Here is an 18,891-nt window from a genome sequence, read left to right on the forward strand (position 1 = left end):
TGACCTGCTTTGGATGGACTGATGTTCAGCTATTCTGCACTGGAAAGGAGGTCATCCCAGCATAGCAGGAAGAACCAAAAATAATTTCATATGAAAAGACTAAGTTTGTAACATCAGGATTTTAAGTATTGTTATGAAATCCTATCACAATTTGCACTGTCTGCTCAAATCAAAGCCCATTTAAGATAGAAATCTATTTATGTGTAACATAATTTGTGGCTAGGGCAGAAAATAGGGGATCATCATATGAACATCTTGCACTTTGGGTGTCCTGTAACCAAAGTACTTCAAAATCTTTACTTATTCCTGATATTTAGAAAGCTAGATACTGGGGGCCAAATTCTGGCCAGGTATAGGCAGATGCTTATTGAATGTACATATGGATTAAGACACTTATATGAAGCATCTATACTTCTTTTTTGTTTACTATCCTGCCATTGTAGACCTTTAAGAAAGACGAAGATTGACTCTTTGAAAAGGGGTAGACTCTTGCAGGATTGTGTGGGAGAAAGGGAGAAAAGCCCCTGCTCTACAACGTAAGCAGATGCACCATTTTGGCTTTGATATTAGGATCCATTGGACAAAACTCTTCTGACAGAAGAATTCATGGTGATTGGATGAAATTGTCCATGAAATTGATGAACCGGTTAGGCAAAATGATGTGAGACTAAAATAGAGAAATGGTTGGGTCCATGTATGAGAGCTCCATATTCAAATTCAGCATGGTGTAAGCAGAGGCACTGTGAATACTCACTGACAATTCTTTTTCACTATTTACTTGGCTCCACTAAATATATAGGACACATGCATGGATATAACCAAAAATATACAGAAGCTCAACTTCATTTAAAACAGCAGTTGCAATTGTCACAGCATAGGGTGTAAGGCAGTGGTGGGCAACCTGTGGCCTGAGGGCCACACACAGCCCATCAGGAGAATCTGCTGGCAGGTCGCCAGACAGTTTTGTTTACATTTGCACAGCCGCCCATAGCTCCCAGTGGCCACGGTTTGCTGTTCCCGGCCAATGGGATCTGCAGGAAGTGGTGCGGGCCACAGGAACGCACTGGCTGCTGCTTCCCGCAGTTCCCATTGGCTGGGAACAGTGAACCGCGGCCACTGGGAGCTACGGGCAGCTGTGCAAATGTAAACAAACTGTCTGGTGGCCTGCCAGCAGATTCTCCTGATGGGCTGCAACTTGTCCACCACTGGTGTAAGGAGTGGAAAAATAAATAAGTCTTACAAGAAAAGAAGCAAAATAACACTACGTTGGAGTGCTCTAGACATGCATTTCATATTTTTCCAGTATTGCAAAGGCAGAAAACTCAGTAATTACATCACGCATGGTGATAGTTACTAAAGAATGAGCACAGGTTAGCACAGTAGTTACATGTTATAGAAAACTCACTGTTTGTGTGAGGTTCTGACACAGAAAAAATTAGAAACTATGGAACCAATATTTCAAGCTGAGAAGACTAAAATACTGTGATGATGTGCACTATGGAAAAATGTCAGAAGACCAAAGTTGTAGCACCATCAACATAACATACCTCCTAATGATTTAGAAGAAAACAACTGTCATTAGTTGTCCCTTGTCTTGAAAACAACTGTCCCTTGATTTTCTAACCTTCCTGATGACTGGAGTGACAAAGAATGTTTTTTCTGCACTTATTGCCATTAAGAAAGATTTGAATAAATTGAAAAATATGTCACTGTGTGGGGTTATTGTGTATCTTTTGGGTTTTTATTGTCCATAAGAGGAGAAAAAATACAATTAAATAGGCAAAAATAAAACAAAACAAAACACCCAGGAGATTGTTCCTAAATCTTTCAAAGTAATATCACATTAGCAGACTTGCTACAGCAAAATGTAGGCAAGACTTTTACTAAATATGGCCTCAATGCAGAAATAGAAACTGGAAGACAAAAAACCTGCTGGAACTCAAAGGAAGCCAGATTTTATGGTCATTGCTGCAAAGGCAAAACGGAGAGACTTTGTACTTGAGTGTATGAAATTCAAAGGAGCACAAGATACTTCTTCAGTTTCTGTGTAGTGATTTAGAATATGTTTCACTTGAGGAGGTAATAAGACTTGCACACAATGTAAATCACAGTTTTTTAAAGACACAAAGGCCAAATTCATCCCTGTTGCAACATCAGTGATTGCAAGGGAGTTACACCAGGAATGAATTTGGCCCTATATCCATGTCGAACATGATCTTCTCTAAAGTCATGCAACAAAAGCACTAAAGAATGCTGTTACTAAAGAGCACATGCCTCAAATCCATGTTGCTTGGACAGTGTTAACTATCGGATATCAGTGTTGCTGATACTCTCTTCCAGTGGCAGGATTCTGTAGCTTTCCACTCTTCTGGTACAATGAGAAATGAAATCAAAAGATGATACTAGTTAGTTCTTGGCAGCTCTTCATGCAGCTCTTGGAAAGCTCAAGGAGGTTTGTCGTCTGTGGCAGCACTGTACTCATTTGGAAGTCACTTGAACAAGCTGTGGGTTGGCACTATGAACCTTCCATTTGGAGGACTCAAGAGGTGGATCTAACACAGCAACATCACTGATGGGGTTGGACCCATCTTCCTTTTATGTTCTCTGAAAGGCCTGTGCCATCCTTCTAAATGAGTAGCAAATGCACGTGAATATAGTAGATAAAAGTGAGGGACATTTGGCATTGGCTTCTTGAGCTAGGTGTAGTGCAGACTAATGTTAGACAAAGTCTCTACCATTGGATCTCACGCCTAAGCTGCACTTTAACAAATTTGTGGTCCAAGTTCAGGGCCTCCTGTACCATAGAGAATGGACAAAGGGGTACTGTGACCACGCAGATCCCCAATTGCATTTTTACTTATAGTCAAAATGAGTGCCCAGGAAAATACACCCTTTCATCTTAATTTGAGAATTTGATTACTGGAAGATTGGACCTTAGAATTTCACACATGTTCATCACCCGGAAAAACACATTTAACTGCTTAGCAGAAGCTAAATTATTTCCTATTAAGTGGAATTTAAGTTAATACTGTTCTGATTAAGCAGTGGTTATTACCATTTACTTTCATTAGGCTCAATCAGTTTCCTGGGAGACAAGGACTTGAGGCGACTCAGCAGTTTGTAGGACCAAGCCTTTAAATGAATGTTTTTTTGTCCGAGCTGTATTTTTAGACTTGTAATTTACATCATTTGAACCACTTTCCCTGTTTACGTTCTCTCCTTGCATCTGCCTATAATAATGTTCTTCAGGAACTATTAAAAATGAATATAGGACTAGTTTCTCTTTGTACACATGTGATGAGTCTTGTGCACATCCCAGATGGAATTAGTTCACAATCAGATGGCATAAAGCTTGTCACTGCAGAGGCCACAATATTGTAGGCATAAATATATGAACAAGCCATAACATTAATTCAGTGTACAGTAGCATAAGGGTTTTTTTTAACATGATGTATAATTAACCTGTGGAACTCACTGCTGCAAAATCAAAATAACTTAGTTATATTTTGGGAAAAAGAAACAACAGACTTTGATATGAGTAAGAATAGATTCAGCAGTTACTTTAGCTAAAAATTATGAGAGTTATCAGCCCTCTTGATTCAGGTGTAGGCTGATGAATAGCTAGAATCAGAAAGAAATTTTTCACATACTTCCTCTCTATATATAGTATATAGATGCAGTTTGTCCTGCCCTGCAGAAGAAATATTGAATTCTTGGTTCCAGGAAAGGCATTACTTATATTTTGTTGTGTTAAGATGATTTTTGAATGGGAGGGAGATCTTGGATTCTCTCATTTCCCTCTTTAATTTTACAAATTTCAGAAAAGCACTATTGTGCTTTTTCCCATGCTGCCCTGGATCATATAAACATCATACAAATGAAGGACTGGAAGGAACCTTGAAAAGTCAAAACTGATACTGGCTGGGTGGGTAAGATTCAAAGGACTACTACTTATCTCCTTGAGCTATCCATCCACAAAGCTACCTCACTGTCCTCTTCAAATCCCTTCTTTGTCATGATGTCTACAAAAAACTTGACATAGATTAGGTGTCTGGCATGATGAGACCACTGCTTGTCATGTTGACCTCATCATTTCTTTGTGCTCCCCCGTCGTTGTTTGAATCCACCTATTGTCTCTTGTTTTATACTTTGTAAGCTTTTTGGGGTCAGGAGTGTCTTTTTGTTCTGTGTTTGTACAGCACCTAGCACAATGTGGCCCTGGCCCATGACCAGGACTCCTAGGTGTTACTGCAATACAAATAACAACAAGTAATAATATATAATAATAATTCCCTTCTTTACAGGCTTTGTGAAAGGCTGACCCATTCCGCCAGCAAAGGAGTGCTGGAAAATGGATCTGTCTGTGGCTCATGAGTACATGGGTTAGCCAATGATGCTGCTTCCAGTATCTGGGGCTGAACACAGTGCTACTGCATCACGTCCACTACAGGTTGGCTTTAGTTCCTTCAAATGCCAATATAGCAAAAACATTACCAGTTTGGAATGTATCTTGACTTTAACTCTCTTCCTGAGTCCACTTACTAGAAGCCAGCCATCAAACTGTCGTCTGTACTAATCAGTAAGTTGCTACTGGTAAACAAGTTCTTTTATTAGAAGGTATTCATTTTCATTAGTCATCAGAGAAAGCAAATGGGCCTGAGTCTCCTCTCTCTTGCACTGATATAAATAAAGAGTACTCCAAATAAGTCAATACAGTTACTGTGTTTGAAAACTTTTATAAGTTAAAGGAGATGCAGGCTCAGAATCAGTGCATACATACAAGTCACAGGTACTGTTGTACTGGACATGCAAGAAGAACGACAAGATGTAAGGGTTGTGGTTTCACTAGGCCTCAAGTGTATTAACTTAACTCATCTGGGAACGTCATGGTATCAACTCGTCCAGTGCAGTTCATAATGCCTTCTGTTTCATTCACAAAGTGTGAAGCTGAATGCAGTTTAGGTTGAATAAGTGAAACTTTGTTAAACTCTGTGGACTGCTCTCTCCATGCGACTGCTCTCTCCATGCAACTGAGTGCTCAAAATATGATTCCATCCTGCACACTCCGCTGACCTTTGGCTTGAAAATATGGTTCTGCTCCTACTGGTACTTGGCTTGTGTCTTCTACCCATCCTGCTAGTATCTTGATGGGCTGTAGCTGGATGTCCTTCCTGTTGCCTCTTTGATTCACTTATCTGCTGAAACTGGGAGATAGTGCAGAAGGTCAGTGGATTCAGTGTCCTGATCCCCTTTCCCCAAACCCACTGATGATGGGTATATATCCTTTGGCACGTCTAGGTGTTACACAGGGTTGTGAGGCACCTTGCTACCATCTGCCCTTAATGTGAAGAAACCTTGCTTGCTGTGGGCCAGCTCCCCAACTTCATTGGCCACAGGCAACACAAACACTCCTCCCTAGACCTCACAGTCTCCACTGTCAGCCTGCGAGTTAACAATAGGCACATGGCAGCGCTCCAGTGTCTCTCTGGAGTGCCCAGCTGCTCGTCTACTGGAGAAACAGTATCTACCAATTTGCTGCATCCCGAGAAACAGTGCAGCCCAGCTTACCAATTCCACCTTAGATCACCACTCCGCTTAACACACAACACTTAGATATACCTGATTTCACCATAAACATAAGTTTATTTAACAAAGCACAGAGATTCAAGTAGTAGCAAGTAGAAGTATTGGAAACAAATGGCTACATATAAAATAAAATCATAATATGCATTCTAGGGCCTAGACTTATTCTACAAGGCATGAGAGTATCGTGTTGATTATTCGCAAAAAGAAAAGGAGTACTTGTGGTTAGTCTCTAAGGTGCCACAAGTACTTCTTTTCTTTTTGCGAATACAGACTAACACGGCTGCTTACTCTGAAACTTGTTGATTATTGCTCATCCAAAATCCTTGCAGCGCTTTACAGCCCAGCAGGCTGTGGCCCTCCTTTCATGAGACATGCACACTGTCAGTTTGCCTCCAAGGTGAAGGCTTAATTGTGTCTCTTTGTGCTCCAAGATATACCAAAACAAATTTTGTCTTTATTCAGAAATAGGACTTCTCCCTACCCCCTGTTGTTTGCTTCATCCTCTAGATTTTCTGTTTTGTGGATTTTGTAATCTCTCAGTTTACACCTGGCTCAGTATGCAAAGAGGCATACAGCACGCAGATATAGGGATATAGGTGTCTCTTATCTCCTGCCTGAAAGGAACATCTCTGAGATATGCACAGGGGTAAAAGTAAGTCCAGTGATTTACCAGTATGCTGGGGCCAGCTCTGGCCCCCGAAAGGGGCAGGGTTGAGGGGGTCAGAGCCAGCCCCAGCCCACCCTGTAAGGTAAGTGCCCCCCCCGGGGTAGCAGCCTCAGCCGCAGACTGGGGCTCCGGGGGTTATTTAAAGGGCCTGGGGCTCCCCTGCTTCTACCGCCCCAGCCCTTTAAATAGCCCCGGAACCCTGGAGTAGCGGCGGTGGGGCTCTGGCGGCTATTTAAAGGGCGGGACCTTAGAAGCAGGGGAGCCCGGGCCCTTTAAATAGCCACCGGAGCCCTGCAGCTTCTACCCCAGGGCTCCAGCAGCAGGGCTCTGGAGGCAATTTAAAGGGCCTGGGTCTCCAGCCACTACTGGGAGCCCCAGGCCCTTTAAATTGCCCCCTGGGGAAGCTGGGCTGCCCCAGTATGGTGCACCAGCTCTTGCCGGTATGCCATACCTCCTGGCGACCGGCCTTAACTCCGAAACCTTAAGAGCATAATTTTCAGAAAAGATACATAACTCCTTAAATATTATCTAGACATACATTTTGCAATGGTTGTGACCACCAGTGGGTACTGGCTCATGGTAGGAAACTCACAGGCCACCCTTTGGTGAACTATTATGCGGATATCTGGCCCATGGGCTCCCTGTGCAACCCTCTGCACCCGCTGTGCCCTCTGCCAGTTGGCATCAGGCAGTCCCTGCATCACAAAAGTCCTGCTCAGGGTGTCAGCTAACACCAGGAATCATACTGGGTAGTACCTGATCTCTACGTGGTAGCACTGGAGGTACAGCGGCATGCATCGCAACCTCTTTGGAGTACGAAGAAGGGTCTTTGGCACGATTGTCTCTCAGGATTTGTGGTCTGATTGCACTATTGCTGCGTGCTCATAGGTGTACGGTTGGAATCATGCCACTCCAAATACCACCGCCGGAAGCTCTTTTTCTATTTGGATGTACCCCCGTGAAGAGTCTGACAGGCCTCTGCTGGCAAAAGCGATCGGCTTCTCTTGCAAAAGAGTTACAGCCAGGCCTTTCTCTGATGCATTACGCTGGAGTGTCAGTGGCTCTCTTGGCAGGGCTGCCTGGGGCAGAATAAAAACAGAGGCAATGTGAATGAGTTCCCAGACTGAGTAGTCTTATAACCTGGTTTGTGGGGTCAGAGTGCCCTTTAGGTTTGGCCCAACTGCCTCTCTGTGATGGGGAGCCAGACTGAGGCCCACCCCATTGATATAGGAACCGCCACTGCAGGGGGAGTACAGGGTGGGCTCTCTTTTCAACCCCTCCCCCTTTGCATCATTGTTTTTTTGGAAGGCTCCAAAAGGGATTGAGGGGTCTTCAGTTTGGGATTTTTCCCCTAACGCCCAAAAACCTTTATGTACCCGGACCGCAGGATACAGGCATCCATTATCATTTGTTTCAGCATGTCAAATGCTTCTTGTTCAGGTCCTGACCACTCCCACTCAGCACCCTGTGTTGGGAGCTGACATATGGGTTCCATTACCACAGCCAGGTGTGGACAGTCGTTACACAGAAAATTGATCATTCTTATGAAGCGCTGTACCCCTTTCACATCTACTGGAGCTGGCATGTCTCTGCCTCCATCTTGGTGTGATCTTCTTACAGTCCCTCTGCTGAGAGCAGTTGTTCAATGTATGTCACCTCATGCTGTTAGAGTCACATTTTTTCTGGATTGAGTTTTATTTTCTTGTCCCTGCATCACTGTAGAAAAGCTTGTAGTTTTCTGTCGTGGCCTTGTCCAACTTCTGTATCATTGGTCCCTTCCCCTACAATAAGGATATCATCTGCAATTTTTTTTCACCCCAGGCAGTCCTTCCAGTGTTTGGTTAAGTCTCCTCTGGAACACGTATAGTGCTGGGCTTATGCCCACTGGCATGCACAGCCATTGGTAGTGACTAAACTGGGTTGCAAAGGGTTGTCAGCATGCTAGACTCTTTATCCAGGCTTATGTGCCAAAACCCATTCCTCACATTAGAGACCATAAAGGTTCTGGCATTGGAAAGTTCTGGCAAGATGTCTCCAATTGTGGACAGTGTATAGTGGCACCTTTTCAGTGCGTGGTTCAATCACTTTGGATCTGTGCAGATGCGTAATTTGTCTGATGGCTTCTTTACCACCACCATGCTGCTAACCCAAGTTTATTGGCCTCTATAGGTGCTATGATACTCCTGGTCTGCAGACCTTTGAGTTCCTTCATACTGGGGTATGAAGTGCCACTGGAATTTTCCTTCATAGTAAGCACACAGATTCCATGGTGGAGGTCTACATCCCATCGCAGTTTTCCTTTGAGGCACCTGTCCCTTTTGAAAACGTCCCCATATGCTTTTAAAATTGTCTCCACTGTCCATGGGACTCCCCTTTTTCTTCTTACACTGCAGCAGTCCAATTCTGATGTTGCACCATGATCAGATCCATGGTTGTGTTCCCCAAGAGGGGTCTGTGGTGCTTACCATTCATCACCAAAAACTTTGGTTGGTACCGTTTGTTATCTTTTGGTCTGATGACTATGGGGGTCACATTTTCCTATGGTCTGCATTATGCTTTCATTGTAGATTGTTAAATTGAACCTACTATTTGAAATGGGAGTGTCTGAGTCCAATTTGCCCCGAGGAATCACATTGCTGAAGGCTCCCCTTATCAAGCTGAAATTACACAGGAAATTTCCTTATTAACATTGTTTCAGGCACAAAGAATGTATTGTTCCTTGTTGCTTGCCTGTCCTGACAGCCTGAAGCTGATATGCTCTTGGACTCAAGGAGAGAATCAAGATGTCTTATCATTGTGTGATATGCCATCCTCTTGTGCAAGTCTGAATCCTTCTGGGATCTTCCTCTGTTCTTGCACACACTGCTAAAATGATTCAACTTTCCACATTCCTTGCAATGTTGTCCTCGTATTGGTACATATTTGCCTGCATATTGTCTCCCACAGTAAATTAATCTCACTATGGGTATGGAACCCTGGCTACCTGCTCTTTGTTACTCTTGTCTCGTTGCATGTGCTACTCCTGAGGGCATTCTGTGCCAAAAAAATAAAAATTCTGTGCACAATATTTTAAAATTCTGAAAAATGATGCAAGTTTTATTTGTCAATAAATAAATGCAGAGACTCCAGCATGGCAGTGGGGAGCCCAGGCCACTGCCTGCACGAAGGTGGGAGATCACCCTGCAGTCTCCCTACTCTGGGTGCAGCTAATTGGGGGTCAGTGATGTGGGGGCTCAGGGTGGTGCAGGTGGGTGGGCTCATCACTGTGGGGTGGTCTGGGTGCAGGGATGGAGGTCCAGAGGCAGGGGGTCTGGGTGCAGGGGGCTCCAGATGCAGGAGTTGAGGGTCAGGGGGGTGGGGTTTGGGTATGGATGGTTAGGGGAGTTCTGGGTGTATGGGGTGAGGCTTGTCAGGGGTGCCTGGGTATGAGAGGTCCGGATGCACAGGGGTTGGGCAGATGGAGGAGCAGCTCCCCGCCCCCTGCAGCTGAGGAGCGATGGAGGCAGGAAGCAGGGGAGGATGCTGAGCTTCCTGCAGCTGGAGGAGGTTTCTGGGGGTGGGTCTGACACAGGGGAAGAGGAAGCCCCATCCTCTCCTGCCTCTAGCCCAGCTGGGACTAGCAGCTGATCCTGGCTCAGGGTAGGAGCCACTGGCTGGCGTGTTCTCAGCCCTGAGTTGATTTACCTCTCTGCTGGCTACTCTGGGTGCTTGAAACGATGTACCTGAGCTGCTAGGGAGTGGTGTGTGACTGCTCTTGCAGCTTCCCTTTGCTTCCCTGTCAGAAAGTCATTTTTCTGCAGGGAAGCAAAGAAATCTGTGAGGGACATGAATTCTGTGCACGTGCAGTGGCGCAGAATTCCCCCAGGGGTAATGTGCTTCTGAGGGTGTTGTGCCTTCTGGGGCTTTCATCCATTCTCTTGAGTCACTTCTGATTGCCTTCCCAGAGCAGGTGGTGATTCCAAGTGCTGCAGCCTATCCTGTCCTGAGTCAGGGGGTCTGTGAAGTCCCCCAAATTACACATAGCAACTAGTGTACATAAGGCAGTAACAATGGGGGGTCTCTCTTCTCCCCTTTGGATTGGTCTCTAGAGAAAAACCTGTGTTGCTGTATATTTCATTCTTCTTTGGGGAGCAATAGATCCCAGGGCTCCCAGGACTGATGTGAGGTTTGAAGCAGCGATGAGGTTCAGAGTACTGCAGACCTTCCTGTCTTGCTTCCTGATAAGGTAAAGTAACGGTTTAATCCTCCTGCTGTTGCTGTTCTCCTGCATGTCAGGCCTGCATACATACAGCTTGAACTCGTCCTTCCATGGGTTCCCTGCTGGGCTAGGTTTGTGCCTGCAAAATCCAGGCCTCAAGGGCAGTGGTCTCCAAACTGGGGTGCACGAGATGATCCCGGGGGTGCGCGGCAGCAAAAGAGTGCTGCCGGACGGCACTCCGCCTTTTTTTTTCTTTGGCAGCAGCTCTCCATGTCCATGGCTGGTGTTCCGCTCTGGCAGACCACCTGCGGAGGGTCTTCCGGCCCTGTTCCGTTGGCGGCGCGTCTGCAGCAGGTCTTCCGGCTCTGTTCTGGCGGTGGCGTGTCTGTGGCAGGTCTTCCGGCCCTGTTCCGGCGGTGGCGTGTCTGTGGCAGGTCTTCCGGCCCTGTTCCGGCGGTGGCGTGTCTGTGGCAGGTCTTCCGGCCCTGTTCCGGCGGTGGCGTGTCTGTGGCAGGTCTTCCGGCCCTGTTTCGGTGGTGGTGTGTCTGTGGCAGGTCTTCCGGCCCTGTTCCAGCGGTGGCGTGTCTGCGGCAGGTCTTCCGGCCCTGTTCCGGCGGTGGCGTGTCTGTGGCAGGTCTTCTGGTCTTCACGGTGGGGGTGCGCGAGCCAAAAAGTTCGGAGACCAGTGCTCTAGGGACTTCAGACTGAGTTCCAGGCCAGTTGCTGCATTGCAGAGAACTCACATCTCAGACGCTGCCACCATGTTTCGTTTGCAAAGAGTAAAGCTGAATGCAGGTTAAATTGAACAAGTAAAACTTTATTAAAGCTGTGCACTGCTCTGTCATAGAGGAGTTGCTTCCAGACTAATGTCCTGCATTCCCCATTCTATTGGTGTCCCCTCAATAACAATCTCTTCAGGGAACATTTGCCCTCTGACTCCAGTTCCACTGGGCATGATACACCGTCCTTAATTGTTTCTACCTGGTGGACAGCTGCTGTCATCTCCCATTCCTCCACCCTTGGTCCCAGCTTGTTGGTGGGACCCCACCCCCATAGGAGGATTCAGTGGCTGGGGAAAAGGGATTATCTCCCCACTGTACCAGACATTAGGTGCCCCAACCCCTTTTCCCCAGCTTCTTTAGGGGATGCCTTTCTCCTACTCCATTTCCAATTCTGATTGATCAGGAAACTGGACCCCCTATGGAATTAGTACCTGCACTGGACACCTGCCACCTGCTAAGTTGTGAAAACTTGAACCTAGCTTTCCTGACCTACCTCCCTGACCTGCTGTGAGAAGGCAAAAAACCCCATCCCACCTCACCCAATTTGGCAGTGAGGGAAAAATTCCTTCCCACTCCCAAAAAAGTGACAATGTCCACAGCAGACACCTTCCTCTTGAGTGTGTAGGGTGAATGAGTTTACCTGAGCTTCACTGACCCACCCATCAGCTTAGGTGGAGCTCTTACATGAGTGGCAGGGGTGGGGAGAGCCTTAAAGGAATCACAGTCCCTTATTCTCCTGCCAGTTTCCTGCCTTTGAGGTGATGTGGGGGGCAGGGGAAGTACATTTGACTAGTCTAATTTTCCTCCCTGTGAAAGGGTAATGCTGCTGCACATGGCATACAAGTTGTGGTTTGTGAAAATGAATTCAATGACATAAAGCAAATTGAATGTGCATATTTTTAATCATCATGTTCTCTGTCAATTAAAATAATTAGCAACAAATAGCCTGACAATTAAGTAGATACAGTATTTTCTTCCTAAGAGATTTCTCTTTAAACTTTATTAATATCTTAGCTGTATATTCATAAGAAACAGACTCTATCAGAAGACCTTTAGCTCAGGCCTATTATGTATTATTCCATCTGTTTGTGATGAACCAGAAAGAGCTATGTGTTAGGTCTTGCCTTATGGCAAATCCTGATCTGCAGTTGCTGTTTTCCCACACTTACTTAAGCTTCTTTGCACATCTACGCACACAAAGCAGATGCCGGTGCCACAACAGGCCTGAGAGCCTCCTTCTGAGTGTGAGACACTTTTATACAGCCAGGTCCTTAGGACTAGCCTCCGGCAAAACCAACCAACCAAACAAAAAGGCTGCATACAGTTGACATCAGACAATCTGAAACTGGTTTATTGATTGAAAAGGCAAATAACATACGAGATCATCAATTATATGCCATAAATCTTCTGGGCTACCTCCCCATTGTGTGAAAGTTTTTGTGATACGAAGTTAATTTGAGGAGCGTGAATCTTTGAAATTCAAACTGCTAAGGGGATTGCAAAAGAAAATGATGTTTAGGGAGCTCAAGACATGACAATGATTATTCACTAAATAGCATTTTCTTTTAAAAACACAACAAAAAAGGAACAGTGAATGAAAACGCAAGGTATGGTTTTCTATGTTTTTGGTGACTGGTTCTTTTCCACTAGTGTGAAATCCTGACCTATTGAAATTAATGGTAGTTTTGCCACCTCGGAAAGCTAAATGTGGAATCTCTCTTTTGGCACCTATCCCATCTTAAAGACGGCTCTGGGAGTTCTCTTTGCATTCAATCCCACTCCTCATAAAGCACTGTGAACATGTTTATTAGAACTGAATGGACTCCTCATAGCAGTTTATTTGCTACATTTAGCTCCTGTCTGTCCAATTAGCTTCAGACTTTTTTTTTTTAAACTGAGTTCATTATTCTCAACTATTTAATGAGTGATTCATGCAAACGTGGTTTCAGACTGTTGATTGCTTTTGAACCAAAGCTGGCCAATGGTTTTTTTTTTTGCACAAAAAAAGCTTTTTCTGAAGAAAAATGACCTTTTTTCGAAAATGGAACTTTCATTGAAAAATTATTGACATTTTCAAACTTTTCCATATTTCATTAACATGACGGTGAGATTTTAATCAGGATTTTCTAATTGACATTTTTTATAGAAATCATGGTCAAAATTGATATTGAACATTTTTCTTTAACAAAAGCACATTTTCAATAAATGTCAGTGCTTAGTAACGATTTTGATAAAAAATTGCGATAAAAATGTCATGGAAACTTTCACAAATATGAGTCCATTTCAAGCCCTGCAAAATGGAAATAATTTTGAAATTTCCTGCAAAATTGTTTTTCCATTTTTTGACCAGCCCTCTTGTGAACAATTCACTATCACCTTTGTTTCCAGGATTCATGCTGTCACCTAAGACGTGATATTGTTTGTGCCTCCTGATCAAACGATTCCTAAGCCACAACATTGGCTGTGCTAATACTTCTAGTGTATACAGTCATATAAATTCTCTGTTTAGTTTTGAATATTGAATTATCCTAGCCATATTCATAATCAGAGATCTATTGATATTTGGCATTTTAATCCTCTCTGTCAATTTTGATCAGCATACTCTTAAGATCAGAAATTAATTGAACCAAACAGATATAGGGCCAGAGTTATTGCTTATATAGCCATAGACTGGAATATTTGTTTTTTTCAGGTTTGTCAATTGCTTTGGGATGCCTTCGTGAACCAGTATAAATCCTTTTAGTCTTTTGCTTTAAAATATAGAGATGAGAAGGAAACTATCACAAATATCTTGCTTTTGTGATGAGGACATTATTAAAAGACTAGCAGGGTCCTGGAACTATAGCTGTGAGAGTTTATTCAATACCTAAAGCTTTTTCACTACACAATGAACACTCACAAATAAGAATCTATTCAGACAGCATGCTATTGAGTCAAGTTCATCAAAGTTAAAGTAGGGCACATTTTTTGAAAGCTGTGGATGATTATACATTGGTCAGAATTCATTCACTTTTCTTACAATAATAACTTCCTTGAAATATAGCTAATTAAATTATTTTCTGACTTGGGTTTGCCTTCCTTGTATGGTTGTGATTTTAAAATACTTTATGATGTTACCTTTCTTTGTACCAGATTCTATTTTTTAACATATTTGTAAGATACAAATAAACAATTTCTATTGTGTCGACTGATTCTTTTCATGTGCTCGTTCCAGATTGTACCTGCCAGAAATAATTACCAGCAGATGTATACTGAACTAAAACACATTGGGGCAGATTGTGATTGACAGGCACATAGAAGGTCAGTGTGCTGCATACCTCACCTTGGGCAGAGCTTCTTCAGAGATGCAATCCATCAGGAACTCCTTAGCGTGCAGGGGTTGTATGTGGAACCCACTTTCAGTGTGTTTTATGCTCTGCCCCGGTTCCACGGAGGAGTGTTACAGTTCTGACTGAAGTCAATGGGACTACTCACATGCGTAATATTAAGCATATACTTAAGTGCTTTGTTGGCTATGATCTGAGTGCTCAGCACCTCACAGAATTGAGAGTGTAGTCCTTAAGCTCAAACTATAGAGGTTCAGCGCTGGTGAGCCTGGGTTCAGTCCTCAGTGATGACCAAGATAACAGTAATTACACTCGCATACTGCAACATCTCTTAGAGTGGTGCAGCATGCTTAGTTTGACAGGATCTATTTTCCATAAACCCAAGTTGATTTGCATTAATTACATTATCCTCCATTACGTTTTTATTAATTGAGTCCCATATCAGCCACTCCATTATCTTGCTCAGGATTGATATCAGACTCACAGGCCTATTGTACCCAGTCATCTTGTTTACCTTTTTAAAATATTGGCATAACGTTAGCTTTTTTCCACCTTTTTGGGACTTCCCCAATGTTCCAAGTTTTATTGAAAATCAACATTAATGGTCCAGTGAGCTCCTCAGCCAGCTTTCTTAAAACTCTGGATGCAAAAAACCCACAGGGTCTCTGCCATCTGACCCAGGAGAAAATTCCTTCCATCCCGTGGTGATCAGTTGGATCCTGAGCATGTGGGCAAGACCTCTGGGAAAGAATTCTCTGTAGTAGTTCAGGGCCTACTCATCTACTGTCCTATCTCCGGCTGCTGGGGATATTTTCTATTAGCAGTTGCAGGTGGGCCACATGCCACTGTAGGCAGTCCCTTCATATCATCCCCTCCATAAACTTATCAAGCTCAGTCTTGAATCCAGTTAAGTTTTTTTTGCTCTCACTGCTCCCCTTGGAAGGCTGTTCCAGAACTTCACTCCTCTGATGGTTTGAAAACTTCATATAATTTCAAACCTAAAATTGTCGATGGCCAGTTTATAGCCATTTGTTCTTGTGTTAACCCTGGTGCTATTTATTTATTGCTCAGAAATGCATAACTGGGAAATAATGTTTATACAAAATTGTTATTGTCACCAACATACAAATCTGCAAGTTGTTGATACTATGAAGAATAAATAGTCTGGCCTTCAAGTGTGAAATGAAGAAGAGCTCTGTGTAAGCTCAAAAGTTTGTCTCTCTCACCATGAGAAGTTGGTCCAATAAAATACATTACCTCACCCTCCTTGTCTCTCTAACTGGGACCTATGACACTTTGGTCCTTCCATAAGTGCCTGCATTGGTCCCCTACCTTCTATTAGAGAGCAAGGTTGGTTTTGTGGTTGTGACACTGAAGTGGGCCTCAGGAGATCTGTGTTCTGTATTCATGGAACTTTAATTCATTTGACAATTGTGGCAACTGTATGATTGCCATTGACACTGAGTGATTGTACTGTAAACTCACAAACCTGAAATATCTGTAGATTGGGAGTTGAAAGTTATATTTAGTTGTGCTTTTTGGTCTGTGGGCTCTCCACTTTCAATCAATGCTTTATTGAAAATGATTTTATTTTTTAAAAGCCCTGCAAGCTAACTGATTTGTTGCACAATGACTTGGAAAGGAGTGTTGTTCATTTTTAATTCTGGGCCTGCTCCTGCTCCCATTAAGTGCCAGAAAAACCCCCAAATAATTTTGCCTTCATGACAATAAAATAATGTTGAGGTTCTAGTGCAGTACTTGAGGCTCTTGGGGAGCTAATGTTGGCAAATGAGAGTAATGGGGCTTTACGGTCAGCACAATTCTTTCAAAAAGTATTTGTAACTAGTTAAATAAATTGTGTAAAAGTGGAGTTATTTTAATGTTATATAGAAAGCAATGGATAGGAACATATGCATAACTAAGATCTCAATCAATCTTGAGCTTCTGATCTTATTAAAAAACACTTGATCTTTGATCTTGTGGTTTATGATATGCTTTATCAAAGCCCATCGATTGATTTATAACGGCATAATCCATCTACCCCTATTCATTATTCTGAATAATCCCATACAAAGCCATATATTTGGGAGAGGAAGTAAAATACTAACCAATATTTGTTAAATCTGTGCACCGCTGACCTGAAAGTCTTCTATGCTAATATTTGCGTGCTACAGTTGATGTATTTTTAGTCTGGATGCTACAATATAGACAGAAGAGCGGGTGGCACTTTTCTTAGACAAAATGTAATAGTCTGTTTATATACGACTTATTCTTTCTGAGATGTCCAGAACCCTGAAACGCCACTGCTCCTCATTACAATGTAAATTGATATATTGTAATATTTGTTTTGAAAATGTATATACTGGCTGACCATATGAACATGTTCTCATTGCCTACGCAAGCCTTTGAGCAATTTGCTGCCTTTTGTTAGCAAATAAAGGCTCTCTGAGCCTCCTACTTGAGCTCAGAGTTTACCAGCTGCTATCCACTACTAGGACTCATTAGAGGCCTGCTGTTCTGCTGAGAACCACACCACATGCTACACCCTGCCTTGTCTGCATATTAGCCTGTTGCTGCTCCTTAAATTACCAGGTACAAAAGGTTGTTCTATTTCTCCACAGAGAACTACCATTTTTATCCTGTTTGAAGAGGCTTTATATCATGATCTCTCTAACTCATTAAGGTTCACAGACAGTCCACAGGTTGTTATAGTGGATTTGTCCCCATGGATGATGTGAGTGGGTTTGGGCTGTTTTGCAAATGATTAAAGTGGCTGTATCTCATGTTCAGCAGTCTTCTTCTTTTTTTTTAAAATAAAAAACACATAGATGTTTAAAACAAAAATGCTTTCCTTGTTCTAATCAAGGAGATTTAGTGGGGCTGTTACTCCAACTACCCTAGTAGGTAAATCAATTTATTTGAGGATAAGCTTTCGTGAGCTACAGCTCACTTCACTATTTGAGTTTATGCTCAAATAAATTGGTTAGTCTCTAAGGTGCCACAAGTACTCCTTTCCTAGTAGGTAAAAGAAATCTTCTAGAAGAAAATACTGTATATACTTTAAAGTTGGGTTTAAGAACATAATAACGGCCCTACTGGGTCAGACCAGAGGTCCATCTAACCCAGAATCCTGCCTGCCAGCAGTGGCAAATGCCTGGCACTCCAGAGGGAATGAACAGAATGGGTAATCTTCAAGTGATCCATCCCCTGTCGCCCATTCCCAGCTTCTGGCAAACAGAGGCTAGGGACACCATCCCTGCCCATTTTGGCTAATAGCTATTGATGGACCTATCCTCCATGAATTATCTAGTTCTTTTTAGGACCCTGTAATAAATAGCCTTGGCCTTCACAACATCCTTTGGCAAAGAGTTCCACAGGTTGACTGTGCGTTGCGTGAAGAAATACTTCTTTTTGTTTGTTTTAAACCTGCTGCCTATTAATTTCATTTGGTGACCCCTAATTCTTGTGTTATGAGAAGTAGTAAATAACACTTCCTTATTTACTTTCTCCACACCAGTCATGATTTTATAGACCTTGATCATATCCCCCCTTAGTCATCTCTTTTCCAAGATGAAAAGTCCCAGTCTTCTTAATCTCTCCTCAAATGGCAGCCGTTCCATACCCCTAATCATTTTTCAGAGTAGCAGCCATGTTAGTCTGGGTCTGCAAAAAGAAAAGGAGTACTTGTGGCATCTTAGAGGCTAACAAATTAATTTGAGCATAAGCTTTCATGAGCTACAGCTCACTTCATCGCAGTGGAAAATACAGTAGAGGGATTTTATATACACAGAGAACATGAAACAATGGGTGTTACCATACACACTGTAATGAGAGTGATCAGGTAAGGTGAGCTATTATCAGCAGGAGAGAAAAAAAACCTTTTGTAGTGATAATCAAGGTGGGCCATTTCCAGCAGTTGACAAGAACATGTGAGTAACAGTAGGGGGGGAAATAAACATGGAGAAATAGTTTTACTTTGTGTAATGACATATCCACTCCCAGTCTTTATTCAAGCCTAATTTAAAGGTGTCCAGTTTGCAAATTAATTCCAATTCAGCAGTCTCTCATTGGAGTCTGTTTTTGAAGCTTTTTGTTGTAATATGGCGACTTTTAGATCTGTAATCAAGTGACCAGAGAGATTGAAGTGTTCTCCGACTGGTTTTTGAATGTTATAATTCTTGACGTCTGATTTGTGTCCATTTATTCTTTTACGTAGAGACTGTCCAGTTTGGCCAATGTACATGGCAGAGGGGCATTGCTGGCACATGATGGCATATATCACATTGGTAGATGTGCAGGTGAACGAGCCTCTGATAGTGTGGCTGATGTGAT

This window comes from Caretta caretta, chromosome 3, assembly GCF_965140235.1.
Source record: "Caretta caretta isolate rCarCar2 chromosome 3, rCarCar1.hap1, whole genome shotgun sequence".
In the NCBI taxonomy this organism is placed as follows: Eukaryota; Metazoa; Chordata; order Testudines; family Cheloniidae; genus Caretta; species Caretta caretta.